Source organism: Loxodonta africana, chromosome 25, assembly GCF_030014295.1.
Source record: "Loxodonta africana isolate mLoxAfr1 chromosome 25, mLoxAfr1.hap2, whole genome shotgun sequence".
Lineage (NCBI taxonomy): Eukaryota > Metazoa > Chordata > Mammalia > Proboscidea > Elephantidae > Loxodonta > Loxodonta africana.
In genome coordinates, this window is record NC_087366.1 from 28,728,067 (window position 1) to 28,755,423 (window position 27,357).

General features: G+C 37.8%; 1 protein-coding gene across 16 annotated transcripts in view; it reads right to left on the reverse strand.

The window, feature by feature from the left end:
* RABGAP1L (RAB GTPase activating protein 1 like) overlaps positions 1-27,357 on the reverse strand; it is a 785,265-nt gene that overhangs the window by 339,143 nt on the left and 418,765 nt on the right. The window contains exon 14 of one of the 16 annotated variants that reach the window (XM_064276622.1): positions 1-27,357. This exon is cut by the window's right edge and continues 1,486 nt beyond it. The exons of the other annotated variants lie outside the window; for them this stretch is intronic. The gene's annotated coding sequence lies outside the window, so the exon portion shown is untranslated. 16 annotated transcript variants of the gene reach the window in all.

Sequence of the window (27,357 nt, forward strand, 5' to 3'; positions counted from 1 at the left end):
TTTTTTTTTTTTTTTTTTTTTACTTTTCCCCAAAAAACTTGAAGGAATTAAGGAATTCTCTGATAAGACCAGGATTTGGTAAACACTCATTTTCATCTAATCATCACATTTTCTAATTCCATTAACTTTGATTATTACATACCCAGGATTTTTTTTTTTTACAGGCTGAATAATTTTTAATATATTTAGAAACTTTCTACCATTCCTTCAACCACTTTAGTTGCTTTTCTTTGAAACTCTTTAAGCTCAATCACATCTTCTTGAACTGAATGACCAAAAATGAATATATGAAATAAGCTTTCTATTTGCTATACTGTATAAACTCATTCAATTATTTAACAAATACTTTCAGAGTACCTACTGGGAGTCAGGTGCTGTTCTAGGTGTAGAAGATATCATCATTAGTAAGACAAACCCCTGACCGCATGGATCTTACATTCTACCAGTAAGAGGGGAATATATTAAACAAGTAAGTATATAATTTTGGTTAGCGAAAAGTACTGCGAAGAAAAATAAAACAAAATAAAGAGATAGTGAGGAGAGGGCTGATATTTTAGGTAGTGTGGTTTAGCCTATTGAGTAAGGCTACAAATATTTTAAAAAGAGCATTATGGGGAGAGGGGAAAACATGTGCAAAGGTCCTGGGGTGGGGGTGGAATGGCAAAACTTCTGTTGACAGTTCGAATCCACCAGCCACTCCTTGGCAACCTTATGGGACAGTTACACTCTGTCCTATAGGGTTGCTATGAGTAGGAATCAACTTGATGGCAATGAGTTTGGTTTTGGTTAAAGAAGCAGAAGATGCACTGATCACAAAAACACTAAAAACGATGAAATAGAAATGGCTAAGAACAGAAAGATTTGTTCCTGAGAGACTGTAACAGTTTTAGTTCTCAATTGTAAAGGTCATCTTGATACTCTTAATTCCATCTAGTAAGTATAACCAGTTGCCCTTGAATCAATTCCAACCGATGGCGACCTCATGTATGTTAGAGTAGAACTGTGCTCCATAGGGTTTTCAACAGCTGATTTTTTCAGAAGTAGATTGTGAGGCCTTTCTTCTCAGGCACCTTTGGATGGATTCAAACCTCCAACTTTTTGGTTAGCAGCTCAGCACACTGACTGCTTACACCTCCCAGGGACTGCCCTAGTAAGAATACAGTGGGTTTAAAAGAAAATGCTGGTTAATATGACAACTTTCTGATACTGCACAATGTTCATTTTTCTCTGTTCAAGAGGGTCAATTTGTTTCTCCAAGAGATTCTGTGAAGTGTAATCTTTTTGAAATAGGACACATTTAAAACTTGATTGATCCTTCTTGGAAATAAGTCAGAGAAAAGGTCAAATTACGAGTAGGCGTCTAAAGAATTTTATTCTACACGCTTTTTCTCTCTATGGATTCAGAAATGAGAATTCCATTCTAAGACTTAAGGAGATTTAGGTAAATATAGATTCCAGTTCCTGAACACGATATATTCCTCTTTAGTTTCTTTGCTGGCTTCTCCTCTGCCTACTTACTCCTTACATGATAGAGTTGTTCCATTCATAGCCTTGCTCTTTGCTTACTATGTTCTCCCTAGGAAATCACATTCACTCCTACGACTTCAACTATCACCTATGTTCTCTCTCTCCACATCTCTCTTGTTTATGGAAAAAAAAAAAAAACCTGTTGCCATCGAGTTGATTCCGACTCATAGCAACCCTATAGGACAGAGTAGAAGTGCCCCATTGAGTTTCCACAGAGAGCCTTGTTGATTTGAACTGCCAACCTTTTGGTTAGCAGCTATAGCTCTTAACCACTATGCCACCAGGGTTTCCAAGCAGATGCCAAATCTGACTATCAGAATCACTTGAGAAGCTATTTTAGAATATACATGCCCAGACTCCATCTAGATTTAATCTACCAAAATTTCTATAATGCTTCAAGGATATCTGTATTTTTAACAAGTTTCTATGCAGCCAGTACCAAAAGTCTCCAGCTGTTATCATTTCACATTTAAAACTTAACAAGTCTAAAACTCAAGTCAAAATTTCCCTTCTAATTAGTTGTTCTTCTATACTCTATCTCAATGGAGTCAACTTCTACTCCCATCTCCGAGCTGGCATACAGTTATTCCGGATGTCTTCTTTTCCTTCCTTCATTATTGATGCCCTGGGCTTCCACTCAGCCATGCCACCTCCAGGTGGAACAGGATTAAGCCTTATTTATCTTTGCTTCCCTGGTGCCAGAGACTTTAGTTGGTGCTTAGTAAGTGTGTGCTGAATAAATCAGATTAAAGGAAACAGGCCTGGAAAGCACTTATTCCCCATAATGAAGAGACTCAAGTTTTATATTTTTTGAGTTTTAAATCATTTTCCAACCTCATTTGGCAAGGGCAGTATCAAAAAGAAATAATTTGCACCAAAATCAAAGATGATGACAAGGAGTCATAGACTTCCAAACCAAGATTCTACAGCAAAATGCATAACAAAATGTCCTTATTTCTAATACCAAAGATGACATATGAAAATAATTACAGATATTAAATAAACTACAGGAAAAAATGAATCACCATCTTAATATAGAAAATAAGGGTGCTTGGGGTTTTCTGAGTTTTACCTCATTTAATATAAAAAAAATAAAGATACATTCAAATGCACATTATTTTAAAATCAGTCTTTTTACTTTAAAAATGACAGAGGATGAATCATATAATTAATGTGTTCGAAACCCTCCTAGAAGCAAATTACATGAAATATGATGTTCTAGATATCTTTCACATAGTTTACATGTTTAGTCACTGGCTGATACAAATTGTTAATGTGCTTGGCTGCTAATCAAAACGTTGGACTTTTCAGTCTACGCAGAGGCCTGCAAATCTGCTTCCAAAAAATCAGCCCTTGAAAACCGTATGGAGCAGAGTTGTACTCTAACACACACACAGTGGCATCAAAAGAGGGGTGTGGACAGTACCAGGTGACACTGTCAGAGTGGGTGACACCAAAATGCCTGTCTACAAAATTTCTGTGGAGTGTTCCAGTAGTGTTCAGCATATTTTTTTTTATAAAAATATTCCTGTAGTTAGTTACAACAACAACAAAAAATTTTTGTAAGCTTAGCTTACAAGTATCAATCTATACCTACAAGGCCAAAACTCTATGCTAACTTACTTTTTGAACCTTCTAATGCACTCTGGACAGAGCTGTCATTATTACCCAGTTACAGTGACGCTTCGAATCACATAGTTTTATCTGTACTTGCTACAAAGCATGTGCTGTTGTTTTTGTTGCTACTAATATTTTTATAGTTGCTGATTTTGTCAAATTTTTTGGTGTTTTAGCTACAATATTGTGGTGATTAGCATGAGGGAGTGACATCATGAGTTACTGCACTGGGTGACACCAACCCTAATGATGCCACTGCACACATGAGGTCTCCATGAGTCAGAATCGACTTGAGGGCAACTGGTGGGTGGTGGTGGGTAGTTCGTTGATCTCAAGGTTATGCAAGAATCAAGAAAGTCTTTCTTATTCAACATACCTCTGATTATGGTACTTAACAGGCTTAGGTTCTTTGTTGTTCTTTATACCATACTAAATCAGTGTACGGTACAGATCCCCCATTTTTCATATATGATCCTCTAGAAGTTATAAATTAAGAAATAGGAGATTTAACTATTGTAACATCTTCTATTCTACTTGATAAGATTATAAGATAGTCACGTAAAGAAGATTTTTTCTAGCTCTTCAACCACTAGTTATTTAGGTTCTATTCTACTGGCATGAGAAAAGTACAGGGATAGAAACAGTTTCTCACTTTTGAAACACCCCCATAATCAACATACGTATTTGCTACTGATTCAAGTGCTACGTGGGCCACAGATTTTTATCTATTTTTTTTTCCTAATAGACTTAAGGGGCTTACAGAGGCTATTTAAAGTCTGGATTTTAGTGAAGGGAAAGAAAACGAAACTACTGTAATTCTTACAAATTAAGAAACTGTAAAATTAAAACTCATTTCTCATTTGTTAAGTTGTCATTTGTGAAGGGTACTTGACGTGATTCAGTGGCTATGGGGGCTGTGAGGAAGTTTCTAGGTATTTGTCTGGACTTGCTTTTTTATTTAGGCCCTAGTTCTACAAATAAATTCTCTCTCATTTTTTTCAGCACTGTAAATGGTTGACACCAAGTCACTCACACATAACTGTTCCTGATGTTGCATGTTTAGTAGGTAGAAGTGGGGAGTAGTACACAAAATGGAAATAACTAATGTTATTCTTTAGACAAACCAAGAATTATTTGGCCCAGTTAAGACATGTGCCCTTTCTGGAACCACCACCATAGTTCAGGATGTTATCACTTCATGCCTGGAAAGACCTCCATATCATCATACCCTTTGATTTTCTCTTTCAATCATCCTGCACGGTACTTTTAGGTTAATCTACCTCAAGCATTGTGTTACTTCCCTATAGCATTCAAATTCATCTGCAATACAGTCCTACCCATTACCCTCAAATGGGGGGAAAAAAAAAACCCTTAATCCATTCCATCTGGATTGCACCCCATCCTACAAAGTTGTGGTAGTCTTTGAAACTCCAATGTCTTTATGCAGTTTCTTCTGCCTGGACCGTTCAACTTCCCACATTTTCACCTATTGAAATTCTGTCCATTTATCAAGGCCCACATCATACTTCTTATATGATGCTTTCCTATGATCCCAAGTGAAAATAAAATCTTCCTTTATGCTCATATAACACCAAGGTGTATAAACTTATCAAAAATTTAATACATAGTGACTTTGGCTAAAATGTAATTCAGCTTCATTAACTGAAAGATAAGCTCTTGGCCACTAGAGATGGAGTCTCATAGTAACATATCTAGTAGTCTATACATAGTAAGGACTGAACAAATATTTGTTGAATAAATGATTCTGTGAAAGGAGAAAAGGTGAAGCAAATCAGGATGGCAAGAGAATAAAGAAAAAGGGTTTGTCTTGCTCCTTAAGTGAAGGGAGGGTCATGCCCTACATTGAACTACAAATGAAAGCTATATTGGGGCAAATTTCCCTATCTTGGGCATTCACATCTGCCCTGTAAAATGCTGTGAGCTGGCACCACGGGGAAATGGGTTACAAAAGCCATCATAAGGCAGAACGTTATCTGACAGGACTACTGCCACAGCCAATGCCATGACTCACAACATTTTCACCCACAAGAAACAGATGGTCTCATTGTTCAAAATCTTGTTTTGCTAGGGACTTGGAGGTAGCTTTGGAACAAGTCATCACAGCTCTGTTCTAACGATAACTTTCTGATGTGTAGGAAAGAAGAATCACAAAAGCCTTTACACTGTTAACATGATAAACAGACAATGGGAATTGCTTACATCCACCTACAATCCAACATGTGCTAAAATGCTTCATGAAGTTAAATTGCATGGGATTTAATATTACATAGGACATATTTATATTAAATTATTCATTCTTTATCTTAAATTCAAATTTAACTTCACATTCTGTAATTTTTTTTTTTTTTTTGCTAAATCTGGCAACCCTACACAGATTGCTAATATCACAGTAATGGGAGAAGCAATCCCTGAATACTCTTCACACATCATTTTGTTCTTGTTTAAAGTGCTTTTAAATACTTTGGTAGGAAAGGTACCACATTTAATACGAACTAGTCAAATTTGACTTCTCAAGCAAGCTGTGTTAAATTTACTCAATAAGAATGAGAAAATGTTGGTTAAGAGCTACGGACACGGCTATGAATAGAATCAGAAAGATCTAGTCTAAACTATAAAATACAGAGGAAAAACGAGGACATCTAGATAACAGTGGACAGACACTATCATTAATGAGAATACCAAGTCTGTGAGGCACAGAAAAACTGAATTGATGTCCTGGAAAATAAGATCAAATTAAGATATAGCCGACTAGTCTGAGGTCCCCAAAGACATGAAGGCAGAGAACAGATAAAGATTCTTTTCTGTGAATAAATGACAAAGATGCTGAGAATGTTTACTTAATCAACATTGTTTCCCTGCTGATGAAATACTATAGACCATGAATCAATCAACATCTTGAAAAACATTCCTGGTCACAGGACAAAGGGGCTTCAAAATTAGCATAATGACCTAAACTTACACCTGAGACTTTTGTACTGTGCTGTGCCTTATCAGAAGGTTGATTTCTCTGGCATTTATACTGCAAATGTTTGTGTGGAGGTGTATGAGTGGGGCGGCTGCCTCAGGGCACATTTGGAAAGGTGGAGTGAGTGTGGTGGACTGGGGACAAGCACCCTTTATATGAAAACCCCAAAACCCAGTGCTGTTGAGTCGACTCCAAGTCATAGCAACCCTATAGCAACCCTACAGGACAGAGTAGAACTGCCCCCCAGAGTTTCCAAGAAGCACCTGGCGGATTCGAACTGCTGACCCTTCTGTTAGCATCCGTAGCACTTAACCACTACGTGACCAGGGTTTCCTACCCTTTATATACAACTGCCAATTCAGGAAAAACAAAAAATTATGGGTTACGCATTTTTAACAAATTAATTTTATTAATCAGGAAATAAATGTTAGCACTTGCACTTAAGCACTTATTTTTCGATCACTGAAGGGTTTAAAGTTTTTTGTTGAAATTTCATAAACTAAGTAACTAGTGGTGCAGTGGTTAAGGGCTTGGCTGCTAACCAAAAGGTTGGCAGTTCGAATCCACCAGCCACTCCTTGGAAGCCCTGTGGAGCAGCTCCACTCTGTCCCATAGGATTGCTTTCAGTCGGAATCAACTTGACGAGGAGTTTTTTTTTTTTTTTAAGTAACTAGCAGACACTATAGTATTTGATTATAAGGTGCACCTTTGAACAAACTGTTAGTCAAGTCTTTATTTATTGTAAACTAATTGGAAATTTTTATTTTTCTTCTTTTCCATATTGTATTCCTTAAAATAGAGAATTTTCCATTGAAAACAATTTAACAGCAATTTCTTTAATACACAGACACACAAAATGATACTCAGTCCACTTTCTTTGAAACAATTTTCACCAGTAACTTTTATCTTGTTGCCTGCGACCAACCAACCACAGAAGCTTAGCCCTGCGGCTCAGGGACTGAGAGTCTGCCGTCCCGCCCCTCAGGATTGGACTCACCAAGGAGTCTGGGAGTCTTTGGAGGTAAACCATACACTGTGACTAAACATGTGCTTAGTGCACCAACAAAACAGGGGCACTGAAAAATAATGAGCAAAAGTATCTTGGAAGAATTTGATATTTCAAAGAGAACCAAAACCACTGAAGTAGTTATTATGGGAAAAATCTGAACTTTGCTAAACTTTCTTAATCTTCCTTCACAGAAAAATTCATTGCCTCAGAAAATCCATTGCCTCTGGGCCCCACCAGCCTGGTCTCCCCACCTCACCAAAAAGACATTCTGTCCTCACCTTCAATTGGAACAAACCTGACTGATTTTCTTTAATGTGCCCTATCTGTCCAGTAAAACATTAAATTCTCCTTCAAGCTGGGTTGCAGGGATGACAGGGCTCAAAAGAAAAGACTGAGCAAAATTTGGCCCTCTCAGAGGGTAGGAGTGCTGAACTTAGATAAGAGAACATATTTAAAAGCTAGACTGAGTGGGGTGGCTGTGTTATTGATCTAGACTAAATACTGATCCATGGAAATACATGAAAACCACATACATAATTTAAAGTTTCTTGTGGGGTGGTCTGTGCTGTTTGAGTGGATTTTGATTCGTATCAACCTTATACGACAGATTAGAACTGCCCCATAGGGTTTCCCAGGCTGTAATCTTTACAGGAGTAGATCCGGATTCAAAGCCAGAATTCCCACTTAAAAACTATGTACTCCTGAACGAGTTACTTAATGTCCCTAAGCTTCATTTTCTTCATTATCTACGCCACTCCCCCACCAATATGGTGATGCTAATTTTAATTTTCAAATCGTCCTAAGATTAAATATTATGTATCATAGAGTCTGACACATAGTAAATATTTAACTCACAGTGGATATTATTACTGCCTGAAATTATGGGGCAGTTCCACTCTGTCCTACAGGGTCACTATGAGTTAAAATCCATGTGACAGCAATGGGTTTTTTTTTTTTTTTAATTTTTTGGAATTCTTTTGCTCTCTATACCATGAGGGCAATAATTCTAGCACCTGAAAGTCGGGCAACCCTTGAAGCTTTCCGATCACAGTCAAAAGCTTCTAAGCCTGGTTCATGGTGAATAGATTGGTGTTAGAAAATACATGATCATCCTTAGAGCTCTTTCACGTGCTTTTAAGAACTTCCATTACTGAGTCATGATTGTCACTTACTACTCAACACAGTGGATCACAATCAGAATTAAAAAAAAAAAAATAGTGAATATCATAGAATCATTTCCTAAACTTTTGCTCATGACAGGCAAACATAGATGTATGTGTGAGTAATGGTCAAGGAGCCCTGAAACTTCCTATTCGAGGGAATGTAGATAGACAGGAAAGAAGAGAATACCTAACTCCCTTGGGAAAGAATTTTTGGACAAACGTGACACAGAATCGTCAAAGATGGGCTCTAAAATATGGATGTAAGACAATGATGCCATGATCCTAACTTTGGTCATATGGCTGTGTTATGGCCAACTACCCCCAAATGATGATAGGACGAAGTATGAAATCTTTGCTGAGTACGAAACAGTCTTTTTTCCTTAATTACTATTTTCTTTCTGAAAGTACTTCGGAAATATAAGAGTTTAGTCTGATGAAAGGAATTTTCCTGACTTTATAAACAGAATCTGATATAGATCCTTTTTTGTGTGTGGAGTTAGAGATTTACATCATTTGAGAATGCTAATGTGTATAACACAGATGCTATAGTTTGCAATGCTATTTTTAGTTATGAAAAGGAAAAATCAACCTGGATTAAAGCACATGTGATATAAAAAGAAGACGAAGCACCATGGATTGGAAATGCATGAATTAAAGAAAAAAGCATTAAGGCATAAAAGAAATAGGGAAAACAAGTTTGCCTGTTATAAAGTTAACTCTATCTTTAAAGAAACTCTCCTTTGAAGCTCTTATGGTTTCTACCCTCGAGGCACCACTGAATTGCTTATTAAGATTACCATGACCTCAAAATTATCAACACAAAGGATACTTTTCAGCGCTCACCTTCTGTGAAGTAGTCAGAGTTTGACAAAGCCAGTCATTCCCTCCCTGAACCTTTTTCTCTTGGGCTCACAAAACACGTTGTTTGATTGTCTGCTCACCTCTTTGCAGCTTCTTCTCAGTCTCCTCTGTCATCAAATATCTTACAAAATTCTTACATGTCTTTGGCCCTTTTTTCTTCCTAACCAACACACTCTTTGCCTATTTTTGTACATGCCCAAGGCCTCTACTTTAAGCCATTCACTATCAGTTCCCAACTTAATGACTCCAGGCTTCAAACCCACATTTCAAATTGCCTACTGAGAATCTCTACCTGGTTGCCCCACAGGCACCTCAAACTCAGTTTGCCAAAACAAAATAAAAAACTCATTATCTTTCTCTCAAAGCAGTATTTCCTCCCCATATTCCTGCCCCGTTGTGGTGAATGGCGCTACTCTCCAATAAGTTCCCCAAGCCAGAAGCCTGGGAGCCCCCATATATGCATCTTCCTCCCTGACCATTAGTATCAAATCAGTTTACGAAATCCTATTTGTTCTTTCTCATTAAAAAAAACAAAACACAAACCCATTACCGTCAAGTTGATTCCAACTCACAGGGACCCTACAAGATACAGGAGAACTGCCCCATAGGGTTTCCAAGTAGCGACTGGTAGATTCGAACTGCTGACCTTTGGGTTAGCAGCCGAGCCCTTAACCACTATGCCACCAGGGCTCCTTTTTCTCCTCTTCAAAAATCCATCATCATTTCTCCATTCCCATTGCCACTACATTATTTCAGGAACTTCCTCTGCCTAGATTATTATAACCCTCCCCCTTTTTTTAACATATTATTGATATATAATTTGCGTACCCAAAAATACATCCATTTAAAGACCCTCCACAAGATGGATTGGCACAGTAGCTGCAACAATAGGCTCAAACATAGCAACAATTGTGAGGATGGTGCAGGACCTGGCAGTGTTTCGTTCAGTTGTATACAGGGTCGCCATGGGTCGAAACCGACTCAGTAGCACCTAAAAACAACACTGATCTCCAATCTTGCTGCCAAAATTATCTTTCTTAAAAAGCAAACAAACTAAACAATTCAGATCCCAGCATTATCTAATTAAAATCTATAAATGGCTTTTTTGTGTGTACTGCTAGTAATTCTTAACGTTTGTGGGATTAAAGAATCTCATGGAAACTATGGACCCTTTCCCTAGGAAATGTGCGTGCATATACTTTTTTTTTTTTTTTTTGGCATGTAATTTCAAGAGGTTCACAAATGCCCTAAAGCCCATCCAAGAACCCCTGACCTAATGAATAATGTCCAAACTCCTTCGGGCTCCTTTGCCATTGAATCCCCTCCACCCCTACACACACATATCATACCCTGATCCATCATTCTAGCCTCCTCATCTTCCTTTCTCCAAATTAGCTTACCACAGTTTAGCATTAAGACTTCCTTGAGAACCATTCCCAAAGCCAACTCTTCAGACAGAGATGAGACAGGAATATGGGATGGAAAATGATATTGGTGAAGAATGAACTTCTTGGATGAGACTATGTTGACATCTCCCGTCTGGAGGGGAGATGAGAGGGCAGAGGAGGTCAGAAGCTACCCAAATGGACATGAGGAGAGAGAGTGGACAGAAGAACTGTGCTATCTCATTAAAGGGAGAGCAATTAGGAGTGTATAGCAAAGTGTATGTAAATTTTTATATGAGAGACTGACCTGATTTGTAAACTCTCACTTAAAGAACAATAAAAATTAATTTAAAAAGTCTTCCTTGATCTTATTCAATATGCCATGCTACATTATAACCAAGTCTTTATATACATGTTATTCCTCCAGCCTGAAATACATTCTTCTAGCTTGCTATATTATATTGTCTTTTATAATGATTTATTTTGTTACTGTTGTTGTGTTGAGAATATACACAGCAAAACATACACTAATTCAACAATTTCTACACAAACAATCCAGGGACATTGATTACATTCTTCAATTTGGGCAACCATTCTCATCCTCCTTTTCAGAATTGTTCCTCCCCCATTAGCATAGACCTGCTGCCCCCTAAGTTTCCTATCTAATTTTTCAAGTTGCTGTAGTCAATTTGATCCCATATAGATAGTTCTTAAAAGAGTATAATGCTTAAGGCAGACATTCTTTAGCGATTAAGCTAGACTATTATTTGATTTTGAGGAGACTTCAGGGAATATTTTGGTTTAAAGATTATCTCAGGGCAGTAGTTTTAGGACTTCATCCAACTTCAGTGGCTCCAGAAAGTCTGGCTTCCATAAGAATCTGAAATTCTATTCTGTATTTTTCCCCTTTTGATCAGGATTCTTCTATAGAATCTAATCAAAACATCCAGTAATAGTAGCCAAGCATCCATTCGGGTCTGGTCTTATGGCCAAGGAGGCAGTTGTTCATGGGGGCGATCAGCCACACAATCCATTTTCTCCTCCTATTCCTGACTCTCCTTCTATTTTACTATATTGTCTTAAAGATTAAACATGAAAATTATGCAAATATGCCTGGAATATAGAAGGCAAGATGTTTGTTAAATTTGGTCTTCATATGTTATTTCTAGAAACTTGTCTGATTTAAATGACTGTTATATCTTTCTGTTTTTCATTTAATAGTTAATACTGGAAAACCTAATATGTATAAAGTACTGAAAATTATACACTAAAGAGTAAGACAATTCCTGGAAAATATAATTTGGTATCACTGGAAAAAGATATGCAATTAAAAGAATTACTAAATTTTCACCTGTATATTTTCATTCTACCCCATCAATTATCTTTTCTACATATCACTTTACAATGCATCAATTTACTTATATTTTGTTACAAGTTAATTTTCTTATTTCTTATTGTGTCAATCTGTGATTTTCTATGTAGGAGAAAATAAGGTGGTAGTTCAAAAGCCATACTGTTAGTAATGATCAGTAAGATACAAAACATCCTATGTTTCTTATATTTATTTCTGATTTTTAAAACATTTTCCTAGTTTAGCAGTGAAAATTTTTTTTAAAGTGCAATGGACAAAAGAAAACATTCAAACAGTCAAATATGAACCATGATTTCTTTTATTTTTCATTTTATGATTATATTTATTTCAACATAAAAGTATAGTGTTCCCATTATTTAAGCTGTTTCCCGTTGGACAATGTTTTCTTCAGCATTTAACCAAGTGTAGGCAATTTAAAGAGGAGACGATCAGTGTGATTGGTTAATTAAGATTTCAAAGAACCTGCTGATCCCTAGAGACGTGGCTAATTTCTCATTTATAAGCCCATTTATAACTCCAGCCCTGAGAAATGGTCCTAATAAAATTCGCAGTTGAGTAGGCCTTCAAATACATAGCAGCCATTAACATTTGGGCTGCCTGCTGCTAGCAAAATATTAATATTTGATGCTACAGCATTTTCATTTTATAAGACTGTTTAGCATTTATCTGTTTTAGGGTCTTATGAAACAGCTTTCTTTTTGTGTTAAACAGATTAAACTCAGGTTGTAATGGTTGGCTTTAGAATGATTCTAAATACTTGAGTTTATACCCACCAGGAACATACACATTTTCTGTTTTTAATTTTATTGCGCTTTAGGTGAAAGTTTAGAGCAGGACAAATTAGTTTCCCGTTCAAAAATTTACACAAATTGTTTTGTGACATTGGTTGCAATCCCCACAAAGTGTCAGCACTGTCCCCCTTTCCCTTTACACCCAGGTTCTCCATGTCTGTTCATCCAGTTTTCCTGTCCTTTCCTGCCTTCTCGTCTTTGCTTTTGGGCAGGTGTTGATCACTTGGTCTCATATACTTGATTGAACTAAGAAGCAAATTGCTCACATGTGTTGTTGTTTGTTTTATAGGCCTGTCTAATCTTTGGAAAGGTGACTTTGGGAGTGGCTTCAGTTCTGAGTTAGCAGGGTGTCCAGGGGCTCCAGTCTCAGGGGTTCCTCTAGTCTCTGTCAGATCAGTAAATCTGGTCTTTTTTTGTGAATCTGAATTTTGTTCTACATTTTTCCTCCCACTGTTCATGACCCTCTATTGTGATCCTTGTCAGAGCCCTCAGTGGTGGTAGCGAAGCACCATCTAGTTCTTCTGGGCTCAGGCTAATGGAAGCTGTGGTTCATGTGGTCCATTAGTACTTTGGACTACTATTTTCCTTATGTCTAGGGTTTTCTTCATTCTCCTTTGCTCTGGACGGGATGAAACCAATAGATATATCTTAGATGGCTGCTCATAAGCTTTTAAGATCCAAGATACTACTAACCAAAGTAGGATGAAACCACACATTTTCTGATTAGATAATTGGTTACATTCTCTCTAGTAACTTAAGAAGCACACAGTCATGCACCGCATAACGTCCGTTCAGGCAACATTTGACCGCATACACGTCCGTGGTTATTTTATTTATTTATTTTTTGAAAGTCAACTCCTTATTAGAACTCTTTAAATTCATGTTTGCAAACATTTACCACAGGGAAAGAATGAACTCTACCCCGTCATTCTTAACCCAGGGGGTATAAGAACAGGGCTTCCACTTTAACCTCTGCATGGCTCCCACCCCAGGGCAAGAACTACGTTCAAAGCTTGGTAACCCAGACCTGTGCAGCATTCAGAGCCTGCTGAGTGCCAGCCTCCTGGGCTGTCTCTGGAGCCTGCCGGGTGTAGGCCTCCAGGGCAGGGCCCTACTCGCAACTTTGCACCCAGCACTGGCAGTGACAGTCTGCCAAGTTCATGATCATCATGGCTCTGCCCTTCTGTTAACAAGGCCATCCAAATATCAAGATCTCAGCCTCGCCTTTGGGGTCCAACTGACTTATGTGGAGAATGGTCGGTGATACACACTCAACGTGCAGGATGTGCTCTCTATCCAGACCAAAGATTGCTTCCACCAGCTATGCCTAGAGGTGAACTCTACACAGTATACAATATGGTGTTCACACAACATCCAAAGCAAATAACGTCCTATTTCACAAAACTTATCACTTAATAGCAACACATTAACTGTATACTATTTTTTTTTTTTTTATTTGGAAGACAAAGATGACCTATTGTAGGGTCTCCTCTGCTGAATCCACAGAGATGGCAGTGGTGGTGACAGCAAATACTTAACATACTACTTAGTGTTGCCAGGTACTATACTAAGCACTTTATGTACCTTATCTCTTGTAATACTTTCAATAATGCTATGACATTGTATATGTGTGATGACAAATGTGTATCAGTCCTTGTATTGACAATATTCTTCACCAGATTTCATTCCTGGAGGTCACACTGCTATTTGACAACTCTATATAACCTTTATAGATCCAAGATGAGACATTATCTTCAACCTCAATGCTGTTGTTGTTGTTGTTGTTAGCTGCCGTCGAGACGGTTCCGACTCATAGTGACCCTATGCACAACAGAACAAAACACTGCCCGGTCCTGCTCCATCCTTACAATCGTTATGCTTGAGCTCATTGTTGCAGCCACTGTGTCAACCCACCTCGTTGAGTGTTTTCCTCTTTTCCGCTGACCCTGTACTCTGCCAAGCATGATATCCTTCTTCAGAGACTGAGCCCTCCTGACAATATGTCCAAAATATGTAAGATGCGGTCTCACCATGCTCTAAGAAGCATTCTGGCCGCACTTCTTCTAAGACGGGTTTGTTCGTTCTTTTGGCAGTCCATGGTATATTCAATATTCTTCACCAACACCACAATTCAAAGGCGTCAACTCTTCTTCGGTCTTCCTTATTCATTGTCCAGCTTTCACATGCGTATGATGTGATTAAAAATACCATGGCTTGCGTCAGGCACACCTTAGTCTTCAGGGTGACATCTTTGACCTTCAACACTTTGAAGAGGTCCTTTGCAGCAGATTTGCCCAATGCAATGCGTACTTGGATTTCTTGACTGCTGCTTCCATGGCTGTTAATTGTGGATCCAAGTAAGATGAAATCCTTGACAACTTCAACCTTTTCTCCATTTATCACGATGTTGCTCATTGGTCCAGTTGTGAGGATTTTTGTTTTCTTTATGTTGAGGTGTAATCCATACTGAAGGCTGTGGTCTTTGATCTTCATTAGTGAGTGCTTCAAGTCCTCTTCACTTTCAGCAAGCAAGGTTGTGTCATCTGCATAACGCAGGTTGTTAATGAGTCTTCCTCCAATCCTGATGCTCCATTCTTCTTCATATAGTCCAGCTTCTCGTATTATTTGTTCAGCATACAGATTAAATAGGTATGGTGAAAGAATACAACCCTGACGCACACCTTTCCTGACTTCAAACCAATCAGTATCCCCTATTCTGTCCAAACAACTGCCTCTTGATCCAAGTAAAGGTTCCTCATGAGTACAATTAAGTGTTCTGGAATTCCCATTCTTTGCAGTGTTGTCCATAGTTTGTTATGATACACACAGTCGAATGCCTTTGTATAGTCAATAAAACACAGGTAAACATCCTTCTGGTATTCTCTGCTTTCAGCCAGGATCCATCTGACATCAGCAATGATACCCCTGGTTCCACGTCCTCTTCTGAAACCAGCCTGAATTTATGGCATTTCCCTGTGGATATACTGCTGTAGCCATTTTTGAATGATCATCAGCAGAATTTTGCATGGGTGTGATATTAATGATATTGTTCTATAATTTCCACATTCGGTTGGATCAGCTTTCTTGGGAATAGGCATGAATATGGATCTCTTCCAGTCAGTTGGCCAGGAAGCTGTCCTCCATATTTCTTGGTATAGACAAGTGAGCACCTCCAGCACTGCATCTGTTTGTTGAAACATTTCAATTGATATTCCATCAATTCCTGGAGCCTTGTTTTTCGCAGTGCCTTCAGAGCAGCTTGAACTTCTTCCTTCAGTACCATCGGTTCCTGATCATATGCCACCTCTTGAAATGGTTGAATATCAACTAATTCTTTTTGATATAATGACTCTGTGTATTCCTTCCATCTTCTTTTGATGCTTCCTGCATCGTTTAATATTTTCCCCATGGAATCCTTCACTATTGCAACTCGAGGCTTGAATTTTTTCTTCAGTTTTTTCAGCTTGAGAAACGCCAAGCGCGTTCTTCCCTTTTGGTTTTCCATCTCCAGCTCTTTGCACATGTCATTATAATACTTTACTTTGTCTTCTCGAGAGGCCCTTTGAAATCATCTGTTCAGTTCTTTTACTTCATCAATTCTTCCTTTTGCTTTAGCTGCTCGACTTTCAAGAGCAAGTTTCAGAGTCTCCTCTGACATCCATCTTGGTCTTTTCTTTCTTTCCTGTCTTTTCAGTGACCTCTGGCTTTCTTCACGTAAGATGTCCTTGATGTCATTCTGCAACTCGTCTGGTCTTCAGTCACTAGCGTTCAGTGCGTCAAATCTATTCTTGAGATGGTCTCTAAATTCAGGTGGGATACACTCAAGGTCATATTTTGGCTCTCGTGGGCTTGCTCTGATTTTCTTCAGTTTCGGCTTGAATTTGCATATGAACAATTGATGGTCCATTCCACATTTGGCCCCTGGCCTTGTTCTGACTGATGATATTGAACTTTTTCATCATCTCTTTCCACAGATGTAGTTGATTTCATTTCTGTGTGTTCCATCTGGGGAGGTCCATGTGTATAGTTGCCGTTTATGTTGGTGAAAGAAGGTATTTGCAATGAAGAAGTTGTCGATCTTGCAAAATTCTACCATTCAATCTCCGGCACTGTTTCTATCCCCAAGGCCATATTTTCCAACTACTGAGCCTTCTTCTTTGTTTCTGACTTCTGCATTCCAACCGCCAGTAATTATCAATGCATCTTGACTGCTTGTTCAATCAATTTCAGACTGTAGCAGCTGAAAAAATCTTCTATTTCTTCATCTTTGGCCCTAGTGGTTGGTGCGTAAATTTGAATTCAACCTCAATAATTAGAATTAATTCACATAATCAATGAATCATAGGGTGTTAGATCCGGAGAAGGCTTTAGAGATCATCTAGTTCAATCCCAACACAGAGTAATCTACCAAGCAAGCTCTCTGAGAACCATACTTAAATATAAACAATAAAGAAAGCTATAAATATAACAAACTTCCATTTATAAGTATCTTAATTATCAAATCAAGCATCTTTTAAGCATAGGATTCTTAAGATGTTATCTGTGGTTTGCTAACAACAGATTTACCAGTCATATATCTGCTGCTTTTTCTTTTTATTAACAAAGCTTTCCCATATATAAATTTTATATATAAGACTTTGCTTAAAATTTCTCCATTTCCTAACTGTCTTCAGCTCTTTCAGATAGTTTTTTTAGTAGAATGAAGTTTCTTTCCAGTTTACTTGTCTTACTTCCTGCACTCTGTGATAAGGTAAAACTTGAGACTCTACCCATAGTATTCCCTATGGATAGAGTTGGCAAATAATTAGAAGGGTCAGAAACAAAGGCTAAAATAGTATAACCACTTTGGAAAACTGGCACTTTTTTAAAAAGTTAAACAACTGTACTCATGTCTGTAACGTAATTTGAAATGCATCAAAATATAGGATAGGTTGATGGAGGAATACAGGTATCAGTAGATAGATGTATACATGATAAAGGAAGTATAATGAAATATTTACAGAAGAATCTAGATGGTGGATATATGGGCTTTAAAACTGCAGATAAACACAGCATTTTCCTTTGAAGATCAATATGCCTCTTCCCTTCCTACTATGGACCATACCAAAAAACAAAAATAAAACAAACAACCCCCCCAAACCACTATGCGTAAATATTGTATATTCTTCCCCCCTGCAATGAAATAAAAAACAAAACTCATTTCACAAGTTAAGAACTGTGAATGTAAAACTGCATTGTCTACGTACAATATTAAAATATACTTCCACCCTTGGTGGAAAGGAATGAAATAGAAGTAGAAAGAAAAGGAAAGAAATAAAGAAAAGGAGAGAGACAAGGAAGAAGAGCCAGGAAGGGACCAAGGAGAAAGAGCTGAAGGAAGTAAAACTACTTTATCTTGTTATAATATTACTAAATCATATAATGCTCACAGCAATGAGATAAAGTACACAGATTATTAAAAATGAGGAAAAAAGAGCTCTAGAGATGTTCAATTATAACTCATTCACATGGCTGGAAAAATGGCAGAGCAAGATTAGAACCCAGGCCTTGCAATAAAAGAAAACGTTTATGCATTTACTCCTTAAATATCTGAGCTATGTTTTTCAATCCTCAAATATAATACTTTGAGTCAGGTGTGTGTGTATGTGTGAGAGAGAGAGACAGAGACAGAGAGAGATAGAGAATGAGAGAAGATAACCCCAGGCACACAGACTAGCAGGGATGAAAGCTTAAAGTTGTTTACACCTTACTTGCCTCTCTCCTTCCTTAATAGTAATCTCTTCGAGGGTAGGGAATGTGCCTTTGTTCACCACTTAAATCCACAGGACCTAGCAAGTAGCTCCATAAATATTTGTTGCACAAATGTCTGAGAGAAAGAAAACAGAAACTAGGAAAGAATAATGATAAGGGCATCAAAGGAGGAGGAAGTGTCAAGAACAGTGCTTAACAGCATCAAATATCACAGATACATCTAATTAAAAACTAAAATACCTCCCCTGGCTATGGCAACAAGGAGACTGATGCTGACTTTCTGGGCAGTAGTGTCCAACAGAGTGATGGCAGGAAGAAGCAGATGCAGACAATGTTCTGCAACTTAAATCTCGTACTACTTCTTACCTGGTTGTGTTAACGAGAAGGACCTAAGAGTTGGAAATTATTTCCTGGGCATAACATATATCAAAACAACATTCCTTTGGGGTCTAGAAAAAGGTAGAAAGGAAAAAACAAGCCAAGGACCAAATATATTACCGAGGCAAGGAGTTATTCCATTCAGATAAAAACTTTAAAAAGAAAGAGGCAGAAAGACACAAGAGCGAATACAGTTCACCCTTCCTTCCATCTGCGGCTCTGGTGGCATAGTAGTTAAGCATTTGGCTGCTAACCAAAATGCTGGCAGTTCAAATCCACCAGCCGCTCCTTGGAAACCCTATGGGGCAGTTCTCTGTTTCACAGAGACGCTGTGAGTCGGAATCGACTCGATGGCAATGGGTTTCCTTCTACCTAATGAAAAAAGGTTGACTGGTTTCTTAGGTCCAAATGATGAAGTCTGAACCACAGACTGTTTTCATCTTTGCTTAATGTTATTTACAGATCAGGAAAAATAAAACATGATAAAAATTAAATGGCACAACCACTAACCAGTTGTTTGGTACTGATGATACCTAAGCAGACTATTTCAACAGGGAACAAAAGACGCTACATCAATACCTATATAACGATGCCTACATAATTAGTCTTTTTCTAAGTAACAAGAATAACATATCATTTGAATATCTGATTGTCCTACTTGGGGCAAAACAAAACTGATGCAATTTAAATATGGGCTATAGTCTCTGAAAAATGGAACTGCTGATATCTCCTTTCTGTGTAAGGCTATAATCTTCACATCAATAGAAGAGACAAATTTTCTTATCCCTTGCTCCATCAAAGAAAAAAAAAGAACAGTCTTGAGATCTAAGAAGGTTGTTACTTCCATTAACTTAGGAACAGAGATCAATATGAGCCTCAGGCCTGAATCAATAAATAAGAATAAAGGTAAAAGATTATACATTTGTTATTTTCTCAACAAAACTATACTGTGGAAACACTAGAAAGGATAACGCTTTCTAACAAACTTAGCCACCATCTTTCTTTTTCATACATTAGCATCTACTATGTACTATATATCAGGAAATCTACAGTTATTTGATTTCAAGCCAATTGTTTAACAAGGGCAGTGCCATTAGAAAATGACTTAAATTTGTGGAATTCTTAATTACTGAATAACTGTAAAGAAAAGCAAATGTGTTACTTTCAGGTTCCCCCCTAAAAAGAAAGGCCCTTTGAGGGCACTGGGTTTGGGTAGGGGACCTGCTGTAATGACCAGATAAGGCTGCCTGTAATTAGTATGTCTCTCATGTTAATCAGTATATTCCCTCCTACTGAAGGCTGCTCAGAATTATTCTTTTAACCATTTAAAACATTCCTTTCTAATCTTGCTCAGGTTATTAGTTTGCATAGGCAATGAAGAAAGAATTCTGGAAGCAAAAGCAAATTTTAGTTCAGGCACTATTCACAATCCTTGCTTAATAGAGTTTAGATTAATGAGGCTTTTACTGGGCTTGGTTTTTACTTTCTTCTAAACTTTTTTCTCTTAAGCACTTATGACTCCCAGGTACCTTTAATGGTAACATTTTTTGAAGTCGGATTTAATTTCAAATGGTCCCTTGACAGTGGAAAATGACCTTAAAATTTTTAAATATATTAAAATCAATGATTTAAAAAATAATGGCAAAGTGAAATAAGCACTGACTTGGGATGCAGGAAGTTCTTTAACTGCCTTTTCTGCAGTTTACTAGCACATGTCCTTAGGAAAAGTGCTTCATCTCTGGAACTCAGTTTACTTAACTATAAAATGAAGGAATTGGCTTAACTAATCACCAAATTCTCTTCCGGCTCCAAGCTGCTATGATTCTATATAAGGACTACTGAAAGAGGAAAATGGCTCTGTGTGTTCAACTGAAAGCTATGAGACTTTCATCTTAATTTTCTGCCTTAAGCTTCACTGCAAAAGTAGTACAGCCAGTATCAACCAAGTGCATCCATTCTCCTTGAGTAGACATGACTTGAGAAATAAATCCTTTTAAAACTATATGTACTGGTGTCCAGCTAGCATTACTGGGCATGTTGATCAATGATTCTATAGGAGAATCCTGATCAAAAAGGGAGAAATCCAGAATAGAATTTCAAATTCTCATGGAATCCAGATTTTCTGGACCCATGGAGGCTGGATAAACCCCTAAAACTATTGCCCTGAGGTAATCTTCAAACCAAAAATATCCCCTGAAGTCTTCATAAAACTTAACAATAGTTTGGCTTAAGTAGTAAAGAATGTCTGTTTTGAGCATGTCTCCTTTAAAGAACTATTTATATGGGGTCAAACTGACAACAGCAACTCGAAAGATCGGATTGGAAATTTAGGGAGCAGTGAGTTTATGTCAATGGGGAGGAACAACCTGAAAAACATGAGGGTGAGAGTGGTTGCACAACTCAAAGGATGTAATCAATGTCACTGAACTGTATCAATAGAAATTGTTGAATTGGTGCACGTTCTGCCGTGTATATTCTCAACAGCAATAAAAACAAAATAAATTATTAAAAAGAACTATATATTTTGATTTCAAGTACTTAAAAACATAATGTTTAGAGGCTTTAAAGAAAATTTTCAGATATTATATAAAAACAGGCTAAGTGTAATAACATCTAACATTTGTATCATTCTTTGAGGTTTATAAGAACCTTGTGCATGTCATCACATTTAATCTTCTCAACAAGAGGGAACACTGTTTTATTTCCTATTTTACAAAGTCAAGTTCCAAGACAGAACTAGGACTGGGAGGCTTCTTACCCCATAGTCCATGCTCTGTCCGTTAACCACAAGACTTCAATGTATATATGAATCCCCTAGATCCCAGTTTGCTTTAGCAGGCTATGTTTCTGAAAATATTTCATTGTAAGCTGTCATAGTCCCATCAGATTGAGAATGCAGAGAAAAAGCCTTGCTTAAAGTATAACCATTAAAATTTCTTACACCGTGAGTTCAGTTTTTTTAATTTGCAAGCTGTTCCTAAAGAAAGATTCAGAATATCTCAACAAAGTAAATAATTGAGACTAATCCCTGGTGGGGGGGGGGGGGGCAAGTATTTCTGTTTGCGCCTAAAATAAAACCACTATGTTGAAGCAGTGCAAATACAGTTTATAATTCACGTGGCTCCCAGAATTGAAATAACATGATTCTTAATGAATTGCGAGGCATTCATATTACTTCAAAATTGTATTGTCCATTTGAGGTTCTACATAATTCACCTTTGTACTGTATGGGTGCCTTGTCTGAAGAGCTCTGGTAATGAACATGACTTAGAAAGACCGTAGAATCTTGAGACACTCCAGGAGCAAGCCTTTTATCACATGCACATGCCACTGATTATGAAACAGAACTCCTCTATCCACTGGTCACTGAGATACAAAGCTCTGTGATCATTCAACCCGTCCAATGTAGAGGCAAAATAAATCCCAGTTTATCTGAAAACCCACTCCAAACTACTCACCCTCCATCACGGTTAAATAATGATGATGATTAAACTGTTTGCTTTAGAAAGTATTTCAGGCGGAGGATTTCTTCAAACATATAACACTGTTCATGTCCTAACAGCTCTGGCCAAACACCAGGATTGCCCATCAGCAACTGATCAACTGATATCATTAAAAAATCTTTTAGTTATTGCTCAAAATATGAATCATAGAGTAGTAGTTCTGCAGCCTCTAAAAGCACATTTATCTTCTATCAAGTTTTCCAGAATTTACTGACTGCACAGGTCCTTAGTTTATTTAAAGACAAGCCTCATTTTTCCAAAAGTCATTTATAAATTACAGCTCTGGATAATTAAAAAACAAAACAAACACACAACTCACAAAACTACACTTCAACTTCTTTATTTATGTGCCAGAGTGACCTTCTCAGAATCAGGAACATTTTTGCAAAGATAAAAGAAACGCAAAAAAACTCATCTAGCAGGAGGTAGCAGGGCTTTCGAGCCTCTCTCTTTTTTGATTTTTACTCAAGAAAGTAGAGAGAATACACCACTAAATTCCTGAATAATTTCTGGACATGTGCCTAACCTCACTGCATTTGGCTTTCTGAGCCGCAATGCCACAGTTAGTTTTTAGTAATCCCTAGTTGTTTTTTTTTTTTTTTTATAAAAAATGGTGGGCATGTGAGGACTGCCAAGATCAAGAGTTCAATGAGACAGTACACATAGTGGTTACAATAGGCACAGGGTCAGAGGGCCCAGGTCCAAGCATGAGTTCTTCCTTTAGTTATCTGTGTTAATGAGAATTAGAATTTCTGAAAACAACAGGAAATCCCAGACAGAAACTCATTATTCTCCCTTATGTGAATGTCTGAAGCTGGCAATCCAAGGCTGGTCTGGAGGCTCTGCTCTCCTAAACCCACAGGGATTCAGCTCCTTCCAGCCTCCTGCTCTACTATCCCTAGGGTGCAGTACTCATCTTCACGATCTAAGACAAGCTTCAATTGTCACATGCCTGTGACAAAAAAAAAGGGGAAGAATAGAAAAAGGAGGAAGAAGGGGCAAAGGGTACAAGCCAACTTTCTCTGAAGAAAGTTCCCAAAAGTTACCCTCAATACATTTTTTTTTTTTTGGCCATAACTTAGCAACACAAAGCTGCAAGGGAGGTTTGGAAATGTGGTATTTACTCTGAGTGGCCACACGTCCAGCTGAAACTTTTTATTATTATGGCAAAAAGGTGAGAACAGATATTGGGGGACAAGCTGACTCCACTGCACTATCTGTGTCACCTTGGGCAACTTATTTACAGTAATGACTTTATGACACTGATTGCCCATGTATAAAATGGAGACAATAACAGGATTGCCCATCTTAAGGTTGCTGTTAACATAAACTGATAATAACCGATATAAACGGTTTAGCACAGTGCCTGGCACATACGATTTACCCAAGAAATGTAAGAAATTTTTTTTTTGAGATATTCTTTCTCTTACTCATTTCCTTCTAATTGCTGAAAACTGTATAAACTGTTTTGTTCCCTTATGCCCATCTATGCTTTCCCAACCCCCAAATTATCTGCACAGTGTAAACAGATCAATTTGAAATCAAATCACTGCTTTCTGCAAGGCCCCTCTCATGTCATTGTCAAAACCTCCCCCCCCACCCCCACACAGGCACATGCACACACACGTGCGCGCACACACACACTTCCTCTCAAAAAGACTTTAGTGGCATCCCACTCCATAAAATTCAAGTCCAAATTCTTTTTAAAGGTATGCCATAATTTGTACAACTCCCCCTTTCTTTTTCTCCCCAGTACCTTTAGGGCTATTTCCCACAATGATCCAATGTGAATAATACTAATGATAACAATGACATTAAAATTACTTTTAAAAAGTACTAAATTACTAGGGGCTATGAGTCAGAATTGACTTGACTGCAACGGGTTTGGATTTTTTTGTTATCAATTATTGAGGGTCCCCGGGTGGTGCAAACACTTTGTGCTCAACTGCTAACCTAAAGGTTTGCAGTTCGAACCTACCCAGCAGTATCATGAAAGAAATGCCCGGCAGTATGCTTCCTTAAAGTTTGTTGTTATTGTTGTTGTAGTTGCCGTCAAGTCAATTCTGACTCATGATGACTCAATGTGTGCAGAGTAAAACTGTTCCACAGGATTTTCAAGGCTATGACCTTTTGGAAATAGATTGCCAGAACTGTTTTCTAAGGTACCTCTGGGTGGGCTTCAGCCAGCAACTTTATGGATAGTGGTCTAGTGCTTAACCCTTTGCACCACCCAGGGATCTTTCCATGAAGGTTATAGCCATGAAAAGCCTATGGAGCAAGTTCTACTCTGTAACACATGATTCACCATAAATCGGAATCAACTCCACAGCGACAGATTTTTTTTTTTTTCCTGTCACTTACTGAAAGTTTTTTTCTTTGCCAGGTAATGTGCTTAATGTTTTACATAAATCCTCTCTTTTAATTCTCAAAATAATCCTATAAGGTGTCGTCATTATTATCCCCGTACTACAGATTACAACTAAAGCTTAGAAAGATTATACGCAAAGTCATACAGTGATTCTATGGCAAGGCTGTGATTTGGGCAGAACTCTGGGGAAGTCCAAACGATCTGCGTGTTTAACTACCGTGTGACACCTGTCTTCCTGTACAAACATGCCATCTGCATTCTCTCCACATTTACCTGAGCCACCTTAGAAAGAATATCTGAAGAAAAATAACTTCTTACATTTCTTGGGTATTTCTTTTGTCCTGCAGAGTTTCATTCAGGTCTAGCTCATTTCTGCTCTCTTCTAGAGGGCCGCCATCAATTAATAGCAATAATAATGATAGCAAACAGCAAAACAGCACTTAGATTACATTACATAAATCAGGTACTGTTTCAAGCACTGTATATATCCTAAGTCATTTAATCCTCATAACAACTCTGTGAGTTAGACCATAATTATCCCCATTTTATAATAAGGAAACTGATGCCCAGAGGGGTTAAGTAAATTGCCCAAGCTCACACAGCTAGTAAGGTTGAAGCCAGGACTAAGCCATATTGCCATTCATTTATCTTCCAAAATTACCACTCACTTATCTGCCATAATTTATCTCAGAACAAAATACATTCTTTCTGTATTCCTTATTTTGACATTAAATCACATATAGCCTTTTATTATATAACCATTTTATATATTAAAATATCAGGCACAATGTATTATAGTGGCATTTCGTGAACTCTATTGAAAGCTGAATACACCCTTCTGAGAGCAGAAGATGCTAGGAAATTTTCTACATGGGTGGTTTATACTCCTTTAAAACCTGTGGCAGACAGCAAATGAAAACTACTCTTTCTACAAAACATCTAATCCATTACCACGTCTTGTCTTCCTAACATGATCAATAACACCTTGTGAAAAAAAAAAGTCTTGTACACACAAAAAAAGATGCTCAATAAAGTCTTATTTTTAATTAAACTGAATAATTTTAAACTCCCAATGATACATATGCACAAATCTTTGCAATGCTTTTAACAGATATTCAAGGACAATTCTATAATCTCCATTTTGTAAGTGGAGAATATAAAACACAAAGAGAAGAAGTGATATTGTTTGAATCACTCTGTAAATCTGACACTGAAAGCTTTGGTTCCTCTGCCTAGAATTTTGTAAACTGCTGAATCATGCACTCTTGAAAAATGTCACAAAACATCAGCCATGATACATGTGCTACAAGAGACGAAAGCAGAGAAGGTGAATCCTGATGACCACCTGCGGCCCTCCTTCTCCACACAGTACTCAATATCTCCTACAAATTAAAAGGAGAGCATTCAACCACAAAAAGACAAACAACCCAATTAAAAACTGGGCAAAGGATATGAACACACACTTCACTAAAGAAGATATTCAGGCGGCTAACAGATACATGAGAAAATGCTCTTGATCATTTGCCATTAGAGAAATGCAAATTAAAACTACGATGAGATTCCATCTCACTCCAACAAGGCTGGCATTAATCCAAAAAACACAAAATAATAAATGTTGGAGAGGCTGTGGAGAGATTGGAACTCTTATACACTGCTGGTGGGAATGTAAAATGGTATAACCACTTTGGAAATCGATCTGGTGTTTCCTTAAAAAGTTAGAAATAGAACTATCATACAACCCAGAAATCCCACTCCTCGGAATATACCCTAGAGAAATAAGAGCCTTAACACGAACAGATATATGCACACCCATGTTTATTGCAGCACTGTTAACAACAGCAAAAAGCTGGAAGCAACCAAGGTGTCCATCAACGGATGAATGGATAAATAAATTATGGTATATTCACATAATGGAATACTGCTGTTCTTGTTCCTAGGTGCCGTCGAGTGGGTTCCGACTCATAGCAATCTTACGCACAACAGAACGAAACACTGCCCGGTCCTGTGCCATCCTTACAATTGTTATGCTTGAGCTCACTGTTGCAGCCACAGTGTCAATCCACCTCGTTGAGGGTCTTCCTCTTTTCCACTGACCCTGTACTCTGCCAAGTGTAACGTCCTTCTCCAGGGACTGATCCCTCCTAACAACACGTCCTAAGTATGTAAGATGCAGTCTCGCCATCCTTGCTTCTAAGGAGCATTCTGGTTGTACTTCTTCTAAGACAGATTTGTTCGTTCTTTTGGCAGTCCATGGTATATTCAATATTTTTCACCAACACCACAATTCAAAGGCGTCAACTCTTCTTCGGTCTTCCTTATTCATTGTCCAGCTTTCACATGCATATGATGCGATTGAAAATACCATGGCTTGGGTCAGGCACACCTTAGTCTTTAGGGTGACATCATTGCTCTTCAACACTTTGAAGAGATCCTTTGCAGCAGATTTACCCAATGCAATGCGTCTTTGGATTTCTTGACTGCTGCTTCCGTGGCTATTGATTGTGGATCCAAGTAAAATGAAATCCTTGACAACTTCAATCTTTTCTCCATTTATCACGATGTTGCACACTGGTCCAGTTGTGAGGATTTTTGTTTTCTTTATGTTGAGGTGTAATCCACTCCGAAGGCTATGGTCTTTGATCTTCA